General features: G+C 38.8%; 1 protein-coding gene and 1 long non-coding RNA gene across 3 annotated transcripts in view; both read right to left on the reverse strand.

Annotated features, from left to right (window-relative positions):
- Positions 1 to 17,500, reverse strand: part of LOC115215575 (transcription factor MafK) — a 183,796-nt gene that overhangs the window by 61,716 nt on the left and 104,580 nt on the right. The window lies entirely within an intron of this gene.
- Positions 10,356 to 17,500, reverse strand: part of LOC118764805 — an 18,451-nt gene continuing 11,306 nt past the window's right edge. Inside the window, exons 3-4 of the long non-coding RNA XR_005000613.1 lie at positions 10,555 to 10,561; positions 10,356 to 10,370 (exon numbers count right to left, since the gene is read on the reverse strand). This is a non-coding gene — a long non-coding RNA (uncharacterized LOC118764805). The remainder of the gene's footprint in view (positions 10,371 to 10,554; positions 10,562 to 17,500) is intronic.

Raw genomic sequence — 17,500 nt, forward strand, 5'->3', positions numbered from 1 at the left:
AGGGAGAGCTGCTTAGATGAGATGCAGTTTGGTTTTGTTCCAGGTAGAAGCACCACTGATGCCATATTCCTGATTCAACAACTGCAGGAGAAATACCTAGCTAAAGATAAACCCCTCTACTTAGCTTTCATGGACTTGGGAGAAAGCCTTTGACAGGGTTCCCCGATCCCTTATCTGGTGGGCGATGCAGAAACTGGAGATTGACAAATGGATAATAAGGGCTGTACAGGCCCTATACAGAGAGGCTGTTAGTAAGGTTAGGATTGGCAATGAATATAGTGAAGAATTCCAGGTAGAAGTAGGGGTCCACCAAGGTTCAGCCCTCAGTCCCCATTTATTCATCATAGTCCTCCAGGAAATAACAGAGGAATTCAAGACGGGTTGCCCCTGGGAGCTCCTCTATGCTGATGACCTGGCGCTCATAGCAGAATCACAACCAGAACTAGAAAAGAAATTTCAGATGTGGAAGCTAGGTTTAGAATCAAAAGGCTTTAGAGTCAATGTAGCAAAGACCAAAGTTATAGTAAGTAGGAAGGCGAACTCATCACACACCCCTTCAGGTAGGTGGCCCTGCTTGATCTGTAGAAAAGGTGTAGGTAGAAACTCCATAAGATGTACCCAGTGTAAGCTATGGACGCATAGGAGGTGCAGAGCAATATCAAAGGAAAATTAACCAAGAAGATAGCTTTCGTGTGCAGCAGATGCACAGAAAACAGATTCCATCACACTCCAGGGAGAGAAACTAGAAGTAGTTGATAGTTTCCGCTACCTAGGTGACCAAGTTAGTAGTGGAGATGGATGCTCAGAGAGTGTCACCACTAGAATACAAATAGCCTGGGCAAAGTTTAGAAAGCTTCTACCCCTACTGGTGACAAAGGGTCTCTCACTCAGAGTGAAAGGTAGATTGTATGATGCATATGTGTGAACTGCCATGCTTTACGGTAGTGAAACATGGGCTGTGACTGCAAAGGACATGCGTAGGCTTGAAAGAAATGAAGCTAGCATGATCCGCTGGATGTGTAATTTCAGTGTGCACACACGACAGAGTGTAAGCACCCTGAAAGAAATGCTGGACATAAGAAGCATCGGATGTGGCATGCAAGAGAGACGTTTGCGCTGGTATAGTCATGTACTACAGATGGATGAGGAGAGATGTGTGAAGAAGAGCCACTCCTAAACAGTTGAAGGAATCCGGGATAGAGGTAGACCCAGGAAGACATGGGATGAGGTGGTCAAGCATGACCTTCTAACGTTGGGCCTCACAGAAGCAATGACGAAAGACCTAGATCTCTGGAGATATGCTGTGACTGCAAAGACCCGACAAATAACATGAGCTCATGGCTGTTTCCTGCACCAGCTTCACATAGCAGCCCCAGCCCATCCAAAGTACTTTGGATCACAGGATGGCCTGCTGTGCTTGAGGAGAACTATTTAGTACATCAACATCAAAATAAAAAATCAAATGGAAATTGTAGTTGTGATACCTTTGCTGGTGGCACGTAAAAAGCACCATCCGAACGTGGCTGATGCCAGCGCCGCCTTGACTAGCTTCCATGCAGGTACCAACCAATCGTGGCCGTTGCCAGCCTCCCCAGGCACCTGTGCCAGTGGCACGTAAAAAGCACCCACTACACTCCCGGAGTGGTTGGCGTTAGGAAGGGAATCCAGCTGTAGAAACACCGCCAGATCAGGCTGGAGCCTTGTGCAGCCTCCTGGTTTCCCAGACCCCGGTCAAACCATCCAACCCATGCCAGCATGGAAAACGGACGTTAAACGATGATGACTTTGAAATTTTAAAACATCTTAGTACAGTATTATGATTAGTACATATTATGATTCATCAATCACAGTTTATTATTTAAGCTTACATCGATTCTTCCATGGTGTTGTTTTGCATTTATGATAACATAAATACATAAGAGTAGAGGAACAACTCAAAGCTGTAACACGAGGAGATATTGATAAATTGAGTATAGCTGATCATGTATGGGAAAATGGAGACCAAGTCCCCCTGTGAGATGAAGTTAAAATAATAGACAGAGAACACCACTGGAAAATACAAAAATTAAAAGAAGCAGCACATATGCTAGGACACAACAACCTCCTAAGCAGACTGAGTGCAGATATGAGCAGCATATGGGAACTGGTATTAAGGAAAGAGAGGAAAATATTAGATTTATAAGCCCTAAAATTCACTCCATAATTGTCCATGGGCATATGGCATAGTGTTTAAGAGCGTGGGGTCCTAACCTCAAGATTTCGAGTTCAATTCCAGACAGTGACTTGAATAATAATAATAATGATAATAACAACATGGAAAAATACCTTAAGAATGAGAACCCAGGTTTGAAATTTCTCCAAGACACCTGAAGAAGGGTGGAGAGTATATTAGCCGAAACGTGTTAACAACAAACAAGATGAGGACAAATATCCGTCAAGTGTTAATAATGTAAATATATACAAATTATGAAAAATAATTAAAAAAATATAAAGTACAGTACTGTTTCTTTCTACTTTGCAGATTTTAACCTATCGTGGGGAGTTTTGATACGTAACACCTGCGATAGTCAAGGGATTAAATGTACTTTCCATCTTTACTGTATTCTTATTAGTAATACCTGAGACTTTAATCCTTAATGCTTGAACACCAATGAGTTCATATCTATGTCCTTATTTTGAAACTTGGCCTTTGGATTTCTCACCTCCAAAAAACAGCACCTGTGAGAAAACCTTTTACATGCTCAGAATTGTCAGAATCATCATCATCATCATTTAACGTCCATTATCCATGCTGGCATGGGTTGGACGGTTTAACCAGGGATGGCAAGCTGGAAGGCTGCACCAGACTCCAGTCTGATTTGGCATGGTTTCTACAGCTGGCTGCCCTTCCTAACGACAACCACCCCGAGAGTATGATGAATGCTTTTATGTGTCAATGGCACAGATGCCATTTGCGTGACATTGGTATCTGCCACGACTGTGATTTTGTTCTGCTTGATGGGTCTTCTTCTCAAACACAACATAATGTCAAAGGTCTCAGTCATTGCTTCCGTGAAGCCCAACACTCAAAAGGAACTCAGCCACTTTGCCTCCCTCAGGTCCAATGCTTGAAAGGAACTTAGTCACTTTGCCTCCCTCAGGCCCAACCCTTGAAAGGGAACTCAACCACTTTGCGACCCCCTCAGGCCCAATGCTTGAAAGGAACTCAGCCACTTTACTTCCCTCAGGCCCAAATGAAATAAATTATTCCCATTCATTATTAACTGTCAGGACACATCATTCTTCAACAATTCCATGCTTCTCAAAATTCACCAACAGACTCCAGACATGCTTTTGTATACTTTCCTTCATATGGATGTTTTATATGTACTTTATGTATTGTTACTGTCTGTCTTTATTCTACTTTTTTATTACCATTTTCTATCTTCTCTTTTAGTCATTCTGGATGAGCTGTAGTGCACCTGATCACCGAATACAATAAATTGTTTATTATTTTTTCTATTATTATTATTATTATTATACGCACCATATTCCCCAGTTCTCACAGTGTTTTTATTGTCTTATTTTCATAATTTCTTCACAGACACAAAAAAAAAAATTCAATTATTAATTCTTGTTATTACCTGACTATTATTACGTTTCATTTTGCCATGGTATTGGTGTTATTTTCTTTATTATCTTTTCAACCATTCCAATTAACCTTTTTATGATTTTTTTCACCTCTGACTTTCTCATCCACCTTAATCTTCTTATTTCATATTTACTTTTCTTTACACACATATTTAGTGTGTGTGTGTATTGATACTGGAGTGTCTTCACAGTATTACAGATTACCAGGCAAAGCAATACACAGGGGCTTCAACATATACAACCACAGCTTACAAAGGTTAACTATAAGACCCCTAAATCCCCCCCACACACACACACCACTCCACACAACTGTCCAGTATGCCAATCTTTAAGATGTATGTATAAAGTACTATGTATATGTCTATGTAATATTTTCTATGTACATATGCATATACACACACAAATATTGAGCACAGCCACATGACTGAAACACAAACACACACAGACACAGACACACAAACACAGACACACACACACACACACATGCATGCACGGAGGATTTGAAAAATTACAATATATAAGGACGAGACACATGTTATTTGGTCTCTAATTCATATGTTAATGTTTTGGCGTATCCGCTGATGAGAACTTTGCCTTGCAAATTATTTTATTTGCTAATTAAAGTTTGAAACCTAAGGTCTGGCTGTAAAACATGGTAAATGTTTTTATTTTTCATTCCCTTCAAAATTGCTCTTAACTGTGGTTTGGACCTTTTGACTGTTCTTTCTAGTATGTTAGGCAACCTGTTATGGCTCACCTCTTTGTGTACAAATGTACACTAATTTATATATATATATATATATATATATATATATAGGCGTAGGAGTGGCTGTGTGGTAAGTAGCTTGTGGTAAGTAGTTCAGTCCCACTGTGTGGCACCTTGGGTAAGTGTCTTCTACTATAGCCTCAGGCCGACCAAAGCCTTATGAGTCGATTTCGTAGACAGAAACTGAAAGAAGCCTGTCGTATATATGTATATATGTGTGTCTGTGTTTGTCCCCCACCAACATCGCTTGACAACCAATGCTGGTGTGTTTACAACCCCCATAACTTAGCAGTTCAGCAAAAGAAACCGATAGAATACATACTAGGCTTACAAAGAATAAGTCCTGGGGTTGATTTGCTCGACTAAAGGTGGTGCCCAGCATGGCCGCAGTCAAACGACTGAAACAAGTAAAAGAGTATATATATATATATATATATATATATATACATAAGATTGATATACACATATACTTCTAATTCTGCTAAGCTACAGCTGTAGCAATAACCAAGTTGTTAGAACTCAATATATTTATACTTCACAAAATTAGCAAAGACCCAACAGTGAGAGGGCATGAATTATGAGATGTTCACCCTTGACTCTTATTATTAAATCAACAAGTCAGTACAGCGCTTGATATTAATTATAATTATTACTCTAGAGAAGCTGTAAGATGTTACACATTGGCACATACAGCTATCCATCTTTGGTTCTTTGTTTGTTTTCTGGCTGAGGCATCTTTCTACAGATATATTCCATAAAACCAACCAGTCTTTTAATACTTCACTGATTTCTTTATATTTAACTATGCAGAGTCCAGATATTTACTTTACACATCATCATCATTTTAACGTCCTGTTTTCCAGGCCAGGATGGGTCAGATGAAATTCGTTGAGGCAGATTTTCAATGGCCAGATGCCCCTTCTTGTTGCCAATCCTCAGCAGTTTCCAAGCAAGTTAATATTCCCTGTGACCAGGCATGTTTTCCATAGAAGGTGACCCTTCCTATATGACAGTGGCATTTGTCTACAATTACCACTTAAAAGCAGGACAAAGAGACACATGCACATTCATATTTATATGTGTGAGTGTGTGTGATGAGCTTCTTTCAGTTTCCTTCTTCCAAATCCACTCACAAGACTTTGGTTGGCCTGCGGTTATAACAGAAGATGCCACATAGCAGGACTGAACCTACAACCATATGTTTGGGAAGCAGACTTCTTTAACTACACAGCCATGCCTTCACATTGTAGTGTAATATCTCTACAATGTCTTTGTCACTATTGTTGTTGTTATTATTGTGGAGGTGCAATGGCCCAGTGGTTAGGGCAGCAGACTTGTGGTCATAGAATCACAGTTTCGTTTCCCAGACCAGGCGTTGTGAGTGTTTATTGAGTGAAAGCACCTAAAGCTCAAAAGGTTCCGGCAGGGGGTGGTAACGAACCCTGCTGTATTCTTTCACCACAACTTTCTCTTACTCTTTCTTCCTGCTTCTGTTGTACCTGTATTTCAAAGGGCCAGCCTTGTCACACTCTGTGTCACACTGAATCTCTCCGTGAACTACGTTAAGGGTACACGTGTCTGCAGAGTGCTCAGCCACTTGCACGTTAATTTCACGAGCAAGCTGTTCTGTTGATCAGATTAACTGGAACCCTCATCGTCGTAACCGACAGAGTACCACAATATTATTATTATTATTACTATTATAATTCCACTCAATATATCCTGTTTTAATTCTCTAAATAAAACTGAGTGACTCTATTCTTTTATCTCTAACAATCCTGTTTGGTTTGAAAATAGTTTTATTGACGCTTTAATATCAATCAGTACCTTCTCTTTTACCCAGATCTTTGATGCTTTTTAATGCTATATATTTTATGTTGTTACTAAATTTAAGAAACCTTTCATCTACCTTCCTTTTTAGCACTTTTAGCATTTAAATACAGAAATTTACTACCCTTATTCAATTCCACAACACTTCCTCCCACCCCTCACCTCACCTCAGATTCTGTTTATTTCTTCTGGTTTATTAATTACTCTTTAGTTTCTTACCTTTTTCATTTGTTATTCATTTTTAATCTCACAGTTTATTTATTATCTACGGTTTCTTACTCCCATAGTTATATATCTGGTTCATTATTTAAAAAACTTTCAGTATTTATCCCACTCCTTTCTGAATGGATTATTTATGCCTTGCAATCTTCTTCTCTTATTATTATTACTATTCAAGTGAAGGCTGCGAGCTGGCAGAATCGTTAATATTGCCAGGCAAAATGCTTAGTAGTATTTCATCTGTCTTCATGTTCTGAGTTCAAATTCCGCCAAGGTTGACTTTGCTTTCCATACTTTCAGGGTCGATAAATTAAGTACCAGCGAAACACTGGGATCAATGTAGTTGACTAGTCCCCTCCCCATAATGGTTGTCCTTGTGACAAAATTTGAAGCTATTATTATTTTTCAAATGTGCCTCTAGATCAATGGTGGATGAAATGGAGAGGGTACTTGCCCTAGAGGTCATGACAATTGTGGTTTTGTGAGGTTTCCATGAGCAGTGCTTGAAAGTCTCCCTCTGAAACCATTATTATTGACCTTCATGGAATTTGAACTCAGCACATAGAGCTGGTATTCCTTCCAGCTTTTAACATTCTGAGTCCTTTTCTTCATGGTCAATAAAACCAAGAAGCAGTCAAGTACCAGGGACAATATAATCACTAACCGTCACCCATGCTGACCTTGTGTCACGGTTTAGTGCTGTCTCACAACAATTTTGCTAAAAGGTGACTGTAGCACAAATGGCCCAAGTGAATGGACCCACTCTAAGCATGCACCTCTAGATTGAGGGTAAATGAAATGTACAGGGCATTTACCCCAGAGGTCAGGGCGATTGTACTTTTTGTGGGGTTTCCATAAGCAGCCCTTGGAAGTCTCCATTTTTGGGGATTTGTTATAATTTTGTAGGTGATGGTGATTGTGCTTTTTTCTGGGGTTTCCACAAGCAGCCCTTGGAAGTCTCCCTTTTTGGGGGGATTTGTTATAATTTTGTTATTATTCTGTTTTTACATGCTTCAGTCCCACTCTATTTGTATTGTGTTGTCCTGTGCCATCCCCAATCTTTTATATGAACCTTCAGGGGTGAATTATTATTATTGAGGCAGTTAGCTGGCAGAATCATTAGCATGCCAGGCAAAATATTTAACAGCATTTCATTGTTTTGGGGTCAATAAAATAAGGACCAGTTGAGCACTGGGGTCAGTGTAATTGATTTACCCCCTCTCCCAAAATTGCTGGCCTTGTGCTAAAATTTGAAATCATCATTATTGCATTCTCTGCCTTTTGTCCTTTTGGGGTTGATAAAATAAAGTACCAGCCAAGCACTGGGAGTTAATTTGACTCGCCCCTTCCCTCAAATCTGCTAGCCTTGGGCCTAAGTCAGAAACAATTATCAATTTGGCTTTTCACATTCTGAGTTCAAATCCTGTTGTCCCAGCTTCACCTAACACCCCTCTGTGGTTCATGAAACAACTTACCAGTCAAAAACTGAGGTCGGTGTAAATTGACATGCCCTGCCCCTCAAAACTGCAGGCCTTATGTTAGAATTAGAAAAAAATCACCACCATCATCTGCATCGTCATCATTATCACCATCATTATAATCTGCATCAGTATTTAAGTATTTTTATTTTTCTCCAATTACTTTAACTTCATTCATCTTTTCCTTCTTATCTACATAAATTTTACTATTGATTTTTCTCACCCACCCATATACAAATGTGTGTGTGTGTGTGTGTATTTCCAGTAACCATTTTCTACTTCCTAATACGACGCTGATTTCCTCTCAGGTATATATATTTAATCTCTCTGCTAATTAGCATTCTACTTTATTAATGAACCTTTACCATTTATTTTTGCTTCATATAATAAAGCGAGTTCCATAGTGGTTATGTAAGCCACATCATTTTGGGGAGAATCATTCGGTGCATCACCTTGTCATTCCCGTTTAACTTCCACACAATCCTAAATGTAGTCATTTTACCTTTAGATATAATATCTCACCTAACGAGGCCTTACATCATAACATTTAATCATTTTTTTTTAATATATATATATTTTACTTCATTTTAAATTAAGTAAATTCTGGAGATGTACTTGCATAGCAAGTGACCTGATCTGAGATTGTGTGCTGAAACGAAAACAACTGCAGCATGGAAGGTGCTTATAAGCCATTTAAAACACACAGAACTGTTAGATTCACTTCAACATTTAAATTTAATTTACCAAAATATTTTTGTCACTTTGAGACCACGACCTGTTCACAGCATAAAATTTTATCAGTGAACAGGTCGCGGTTTCAAAACAACGAAAATATTTTGGCAAATTAAATTTAAATGTTGAAGTGAATGTAACAGTTTTTAAGTAAATTCTAATGGCCCTAAACCCTCTTGATATCAACCTACCAGAGACTGCTCCTGGTTTTAAGAGACAAACCTCCTGCTTTAAAACAATCCAAGTTACATCTTCTATCAAAACATGTTAATTTACGTTTCAAATACCAGATTAATAGTAACAAAGTTATTCTTTTAAATTCTTCAAAGTTAACTGAAACAAAAGCAGTATATTTCAATAGAAATTTGGAAACAAAAGGATTTAAAAGCCTTGATTAGATAACATAACCCACTTCTCTCTTCACAGCCTCCCTATCACTTGGCTTTTACACCTCTGCACCCCTTCTCTCTCTCTCTCTCTTTCTCCTATTCTATTTCCTCTAGCTCACTCTTTCTCATCACAACTTCCTCCTCCTCCTTCACATATTTTCCTCCCCTGTTTCAAAAGCTATTTTATTTTAAACCAAAGAACATAGAAAACTCCTTGACAAAAAAATAACAAGCCCCTAATCTATGCCACCACTACCACACACACACATTCTCAACTGTTCCTTTGATTTCATTCCACAGTCAAAATAGTTTAAAGGATTTGCTGTATACATCATTCTATAATACATTTTCAATAATTTTCCAAGCAATCACAATAGGAAGGCAAACAGAAGTGGACCGGTATTTTTCTCATGGATAATTTGTATACAGACCTTTCTAGAGCGTGTTCAGTTTTTGACACAAAGATGACTATATACAACGGAAAACAATTCTCAGGGTACATATGAAAAGAGTACATAGTTTTTCAAAGAAGTTCTCACCTAAAATAACACCTTCACAACCGCTTATGTGGACTTTACACTAATTCGTGAATCAAACACTTCACAAAATGTTCAGAGAACCATGAAAGCACAGAATTTAAAAAGACATTATATTTTATGCTTCTCTATGAATGTCTAATAACCTTACTGTATTCAAAATAGCTAAAATGCCCCTGGTTCGACGCCAGTGTGTATATATATGTGTGTGTGTGTGTGTGTATATCTGTGTTATTATTCTGTAGAAGGATAAAAGGTGGAAACTGCAACATCACTGTCAATTTCTTATAAATGTTGAATAAACATGTAATCTGCTACAAAGTATTGGGCAGTTATTCAGTTTAATACTAAATTCATTTTATAGGAAGGAAAGAAGATCCAGTATCAAAACTACCATTGTATGAAAGACAAGAATATTCTTTTCTACTCTAGGCACAAGGCCCAAAATTTTTGGGGAGGAGACCAGTCGATTAGATCGACTCCAGTACGCAACTGGTACTTAACTTATCAAACCCAAAAGAATGAAAGGCAAAGTCGCACAAAACACTTCATTTCACATTGCCCCAGTCCTCACTTTTGATTAGGGGCGATATTGGCCTGCTCACCTAAGCCAGCAGGGTGGTGTCATTCGAAGGCTAAAACAATGCAAATGCTCATTGTGATCAGTGATGTGTAACGTCTGATAGCTTGGTTGGTCACGTGATGAGTATTTCATAAAGATAAGGCACGTTTTAGTCATTATATTTTTACACATTTTCCTTAATAAACGTGTTTGTCCCAATCCTAATTACTTGCATTTAAATGTGTACCATCATTATGGTAAATGGTCAGTTGAATGGTCTCTTCTCTTTTTAATACTCTAAATTCTTCCAATTGAGGAAGGAGCTGGTTTCTAACAAAGACACAAAGCTGCATTGTTGGAGTGTAGATAACAAAAACAACATAGCATTTTAAACTTGAGAAAAGGCTTGCACATTTTTACTGTTCCATTTACAAATTGTATTTGTTATGTGCAAGTTTGTTGGTTTCTTTTTCAAAAACTCCAGACTTGTTCAGACCGTGTCAGTTGGGCAATTGCTCCCGAAACCAAGTGTACCAATCATTATTGATACAAATGTGAATTTATAACCTGGATATTGAAGCTGGAGGTTTCGAAACAGTTGTGTGTGTGTGTGTGTGTGTTGTGTGTTAGTATGCATGCAAGCATGCGACTGAGCGTTTAGAGATATTTCTCGAATATTTCACCCGGCAAACTTTTAAAGTACAAAAATCACAAAGCGCGAAATTCGAACCGCGGTTAGATCTATATCATGTATTGAGTACTCCAACGAACATACGCAATTTCCGCCCACCAAATTCCAGCTGGCAACGTATATATGTCGTCAGCCCCGTGGCTACAGCAGAAAGACCCCTTACGCAAAGCAAGCATGGCGTGAGGTATGATTCGAACTCGGAAACACGTGATTGCGAAATGTATCTTACTTAACCTTAAAGCCAGCCTTTGTATCTGGGGAAATAGCGGTGATGGGGGTGGGGGTGGGGGGAATGCCGCTCAATTTCATTAAAGTCTGATTTTTTAATACTTTTCTTGCAGAAATAGGTGGGGGGAAAAGGTAAAGGAAAAATCCTACACACACACACACACACACACACATATATGTGTGTGTGTGTATGCACATACACAACATACACAATACATTAATATATACAAAACACGCAGCCCACATACAAACGAACGCGCGCAAAATTAGCAGTAAAAATAAGTTAAGTGTGCGTAAAAATAGATCGTCGTCATCATTATCAACAACAACAACAACGACAAGCGTAACTACTCCGCCCTCCACGCAACCACCACCATCACTACAACTTACCACACAATCCGTATCTATATTAATATTACCACCACCACTACCAACACCACCACCTCCATCCCCCACCGTGTTATTACAATCACAACCATCATAAACGCCATCAGCAGCAGCGTGCAATAATCATCATAACAAACCACAGCCAACCGTTACGAGAGAGGGAGAGAGAGAGGGGGAAAAAGCACAGTGCGGGAGTGACGGGAAGAGTAGGTATTACAATGAACATGTTAGAAGTAGCAGTTAGCACCGAATGACCCTGACCAAAGTAAACTTATGTGCACTGGACAACCTCGCTGGCTTGATCAATAAAGCTATGTGTCTGTGTGTCTGTCTGAATGTGTCTGTGGAAGTTCGTCTAAGCTCAGCTCACTCTCTTTCTCTCTCTCTCTGCATCTATCTCTCTATCCGTCTCTATCGCTATCCTCCCCTTTCTCGCTGTACGGCAAAAGCAGGGAGAAAGAGAAAGGGAGAGAGAGAGAGAGAAAAGAGGTTAAAACTGAGGAATACAGGAGAGTGAAATGATGAAAGAGACGAAGGAGGAGAGAGAGAGAGAGAGAGAGAGAGAGACGACCAATAGGGGAAAAAGAAAAGGAAAAGAAAATTACATCTATTTCACACACGTGTGTATATAATATATATATATATATATATATATATATATCCAAATACCCATATAATAATCGACATAATATATACATCCATATATATATACATATATATATATATAATATATACATCTATATGTATACATACACATATACATCAATAATATATGTGTGTGTATATATTATATATATATCTCCAAATACCCATATAATAATCGACATAAATATATACACCCATATATATATATAAATATACATCTATATGTATACACACACATATACATCAATAATATATATGTGTGTGAATATATTATATATATATCTCCAAATACCCATATAATAATCGACAAATATATACACCCACACACACACACACACACAACACATATATATATATATACACATATACATATATATAATGTACATCTATATGTATACACACATATACATCAATAATATATATATGTGTGTGTGTGTATATTATATATATATATATATATATATATACACATACATATATATATATATATTCTATATATATATATATATGCACACATCCATATTGTATGTATATATATATATATATATATATATATGTGTGTGTGTGTCTAAATATATATATATATTTATATATACACACATACAGAGAGAGAGGTGGGTAGATAAAGAGCCACAATGCATAATAGTTTGACAGGCAATGATTAAAAGGTATAATAGAGATAGAGAGAAATAGGTGGGAAGGAGTAGTGTGGGAGGTAGATGAAGGTGAGAGTTCAGTGGTTAGATATATGAGGAGGGGGTGGGGGAAGAACGGGATTAACAGTAACTGGTGAGGTGGGGGTGGGGAGCTGGGCTAGTGGTAATATCTCTGCTCTGGAGAGCGTTAGGTGACGGAGGGTTAGGGTGAGAGATGAGGATGGAGAGCAACTGGAGCAGGTTAAGAGATAAGTTAGAAAGAGACAGATTATATATATGTGTGTGCGTGTGTATATATATATATATATATAATATATATACACATACGTTTCTTCGTTTTGCAACCGTTTTTTCCATGTATGCATGAGTTACACAGATATGTTACTGAGGTATTGTTTTACAACCGGGTGCTCTCCCAGACGTTAACCCTCACCTGTTTTTCCAGTAAGGGATCTATTACACCACACGAAAGCCAGCTGGGCAAGTTACACAGGCGAAGTGCCAGCAACAACACCGCTTGAAAGCCGTAATTTTCGAATATGTAACTAGATATGCAGGCGTGTACATACACAACAATCAGACAAAACCAGTACCCTACCCTCGGTTTCAGAAACGGAACTACACGCTGAAAGATCGAAACAGAATTTCGTACACTGCGAAGCATAGGGTGCCGAGTCAGCTCTCGTTTTCGCTGACCAGATTAAAAATTACATTCGATTCACAGTTTTTAGCTCTTTCTTCCGATAGTTATCACAAAATCTCTCTATCTCTCTGAAATAAGAATTCAGAAGTACCGAGAGCGTTGGAGTAAATCGTTTTTAACGGTGGAACTTGGAAATAGTTAAAGCTATATAAAAAAAAAAAATTTAAAAAATAGCAGCCCGTCGGCAGCCTCTGATAGTCTCTCCCCCAAAGGATGTTTTTAACCCAATATTTTACACGCTATTATTAATAGTTTTATTTACTTTGAGTCCACCGTTAAAAAATCATTCGTCTCTCCATTTCGATATTTCGTCTGTCTTTACGTTCTGAGTTCAAATTCCGCCGAGGTCGGCTTTGCTTTTCATCCTTTCGGGGTCGATAAATTAAGTACCAGTTGCATACTGGGGTGGATCTAATCGACTGGCGCCCTCCCCCAAAATTTCGGGCCTTGTGCCTCGAGTAGAAAAGTATATATAAATAGGTTCCCGGAAAACCATAAGCGAAACAAAATATATTTTGTCGGACTAATGTTTATGGGTTTTATATATGAGAGACGCGTTTATAGAGAGACAGTAAATGAATGCAATTTAAGCAAGGAGAGAGAGAGAGTGAGTGAGAGAGAGAGAGAGAGATGATATAATTGCGTCAGGCAGGAGTCTCAAAGACCAATGTAATGCTGAGATGATGGTGGCGGAGTAGAGCGGTGAGGTGAGGTAGTTGTTAAGCTAAATTGCTGACTCGAGAAATAATTAGTGTTGTAACTCCATACTTGACGCAGACATTACTACGCCACTTTCTATGCGATTTACGTATTGCAATAATTTCTATTTACAACAAGGATGTGTATTAGAAATTATTAATAAACTCTAGCACTTGACTAGTAGTGTACTGTTGGAAAGAGTTATCCATATGTGTGTGTGTGTATAATCGCAGACGAGGCAGTGTGGTAAGAAATTTCCTTCCTAACCACTTGGTTCAGGGTTCAGTCCCACCTTGCGGCGCCTTGGACAAATGTTTTCTGCTTTTGTTCCGTACCGACCAAAGCATTGTGTGGATTTGGTAGATGGAAACTGGAACAAGATGTAGACAGACAGATGTGCCTGTTTGCCCACACCACATCACCGCTCGACAACCGGTGCTGGTTTGTTTACGTCTCAGTATAGTAGTACTTTGGTTTAAGAGTCGGATATAAAGATCAAGCTAAACGATAAATAGTGGGGTCAATTTGTTCGAGTAAACCCTTCAAAGAGGTGTCCCAACGAGGCCGCAGTCCAATAACTTAAGTAAAAAAGGACTATATATTCTTTTATTCTCTTATATGTTTCAGCTTTGAGGCTGCGGCCATGCTAGGGCACTGACATATATATGTATATTTTTTTCCAATCTTATTGGTTCCAGCCAAAGGCTGGAGCCACGCTGGAGCAGATAGATAGATAGATAGATAGATAGATAGATAGATAAATAGATAAATAGATAGATAGAGAGACAGACAGATACGTTTATATTGCCAGAGGAAAGAGTTTTCAATACAATTAACTCACAAAATTATTTCTAGCCTCACGAAATCAATCACCTACTTCGAAGTCACAGTCAAGCTTTCTTTGGAAAATACACACACCGCTGACATATATATATATATATATATATATATATATATATATATATATATATATATATATATATAGTATATATATATATATATATTATATATATTTATATATATTATATATATAGATTATGTGGAACTGAGTCGACTCGTCTATTAAAATATCCTTTTCTACTCTAGGCACAAGGCCCGAAATTTTTGAGGAGGGCGTGGGGGGAGTCGGTAATATCGACCCCCCTCCGGTACGCAACTGGCACTTAATTTATCGACCTCCCGAGAGGATGAAAGGCAAAGTTGACCTCGGCGGAATTTGAACTCAGAACGTAAGGACAGAAAAATACAGCTAAGTAATTTCGCCCGGCGTGCTAACGATTCTGCCAGCTCGTTTATTAAATATAACTCTAACGTAATATGTTGAGTGCGTTTGTCTTCCGTTTGTCCACCTGCTCGTGTGTCGAGTGGGGGGGGGGGAGTGGTGTTTGAGTGGATGACCTAAAATGTTAAAAATGTCCATATATACACTAAGAGACTCAGCTGTTAATAGTCTAAACCTTGTAGTGCGTGTATATTACTAGTTAAGTCCTGATATACATAAACGTATGACCAAAAGTACTCAAGATCACTTGTCTTTTTACCAGGTTGGTGTGTATGTGTATGCGAGGTCCAAATCAACATGTTCTTCACAATAAATTTTTCTACTTGCCGTATACAGTCACGCCATTAGCAAATACTCAGTTGCCGTTCTTAAAAGTGCTTTAAAATAAGTGTAGTAACATCGTAAAACACACCCACACGTACGTGAGTGAGTGACTGTGTGTGTGTGTGCAGACATAAAAATGAGGTGAGGGAGATTTAGTTTCTATTTCTAGTGAGTCGAATATCCACCAAGCCAAATTGGTAAGATGAGGTTTGGACATCCTCCGACATGAAATACAACAACATCCGTCAAAATGCAGATGGTTTATGAGCAGTCAACGACCATCCAATTTCATAATCTATACACTGAACGATGACGGAAATATCATAACATGGACCTGTCTCTTGTGTCAGCCTTTCTGGTCTCTGCTACTGAAGAGGAGATAACCATTGCGAAATGCATTCATCAAACGGTCTAGTTAGGAGGCGCTGTGAACTGACTCGGTATATTTACACCTATTTCCGTATAGCTGTAAATTTTCTCTATGATGAAATACAGCGAATGGTTACGTTATATATATATATAATTCACAATCAAAGTGCAGAAATGGCGTACTCAGATACCCTGTCTTCCCTTCCCTAAGCGTCTTAATACTTTGCATGTACCACGTGCTCGCGTGGCTGTTTTCTTCTTTTCGATTAATTTTATATATGTATATTCTTTAACTTGTTTTAGTCATTTGATGCGGCCATGCTGGAGCACTGCTTTTAGTCGAACAAACCGACCCCAGGACTTATTCTTTGTAAGCCTAGTACTTATGCTATTGGTCTCTTTTGTGGAACCGCTAAGTTACGGGGACATAAACGCACCAGCATCGGTTGTCAAGCGATGGTGAGTAAGGGGCAAACACAGACACACAAACACACAACATATATATATATATATATATATAGGGAAGGTGGGGTTGGAATGTGTAGGAGTGGGATGGGCTTACGAGGGAGGGGTGACGATGAAGGGGGGCGGAGATGGGTAGGAGTGAAGAGAGGAGAGTAAGAGTGAAGAGAGGAGAGTAAGAGTGAAGAGAAGTAGGAGTCGGAGCAAGAGAAGGTGGGTTTGACGAAATAGGTGTGAGGGAGAGAGGGGGTGGGGAGGAGGTTAGATGATGACGAGGGGAGGGGAGTTGAGCCCATGTGGCGCAAAGGAGCGAAGAGAGAAGATTAATCTCTGTTCACGGCGCAAACGGGTGTCCGGATGGCCCCTGTGCAAGGACAATCCGAACACAGACAAGTGTTGCAAAGAGTGACCGGTATAGCAGAAATGGCGCGAGACCGGGGTGTCATTGCCGAGTCGGATGTCTCGGAGGTGTTCCGCGAACCAGTCAGCTAAGCGGCGTCCCGTTTCCCTGAGTGTGTGTGTGTGTATGTATATAACGCAGTGGAACTGAACCCAGAATCATGAAGTTGGGAAAGAAGCTTCTTACCAGATAGCCACGCCTGCGCCTAATATACATGCACATATATATACATACATATGCATATACGTAGCAGAGTGTGCGTGTGTTTATGTATGTGTGTGTGTATACATACATATACACTTATACGGAGGTACAAATCGTTGTTACTGAGCAAAAGTGTCGTAAGTCCAAATCGTTGCTTTTTCAAAAAACGAAAAAATAGTTTCACCATTCCATTTCCTTTTTAACATTAGCAACAGTTTCAACTTAGCAATACTTTGTTGGATGCATAAAATCATAATTCCATACCTCTATGAAATTTTCAGTCAGAAATATATTTGCAAAACTGTTCT

This window comes from Octopus sinensis, linkage group LG9 (assembly GCF_006345805.1).
Source record: "Octopus sinensis linkage group LG9, ASM634580v1, whole genome shotgun sequence".
In the NCBI taxonomy this organism is placed as follows: domain Eukaryota; kingdom Metazoa; phylum Mollusca; class Cephalopoda; order Octopoda; family Octopodidae; genus Octopus; species Octopus sinensis.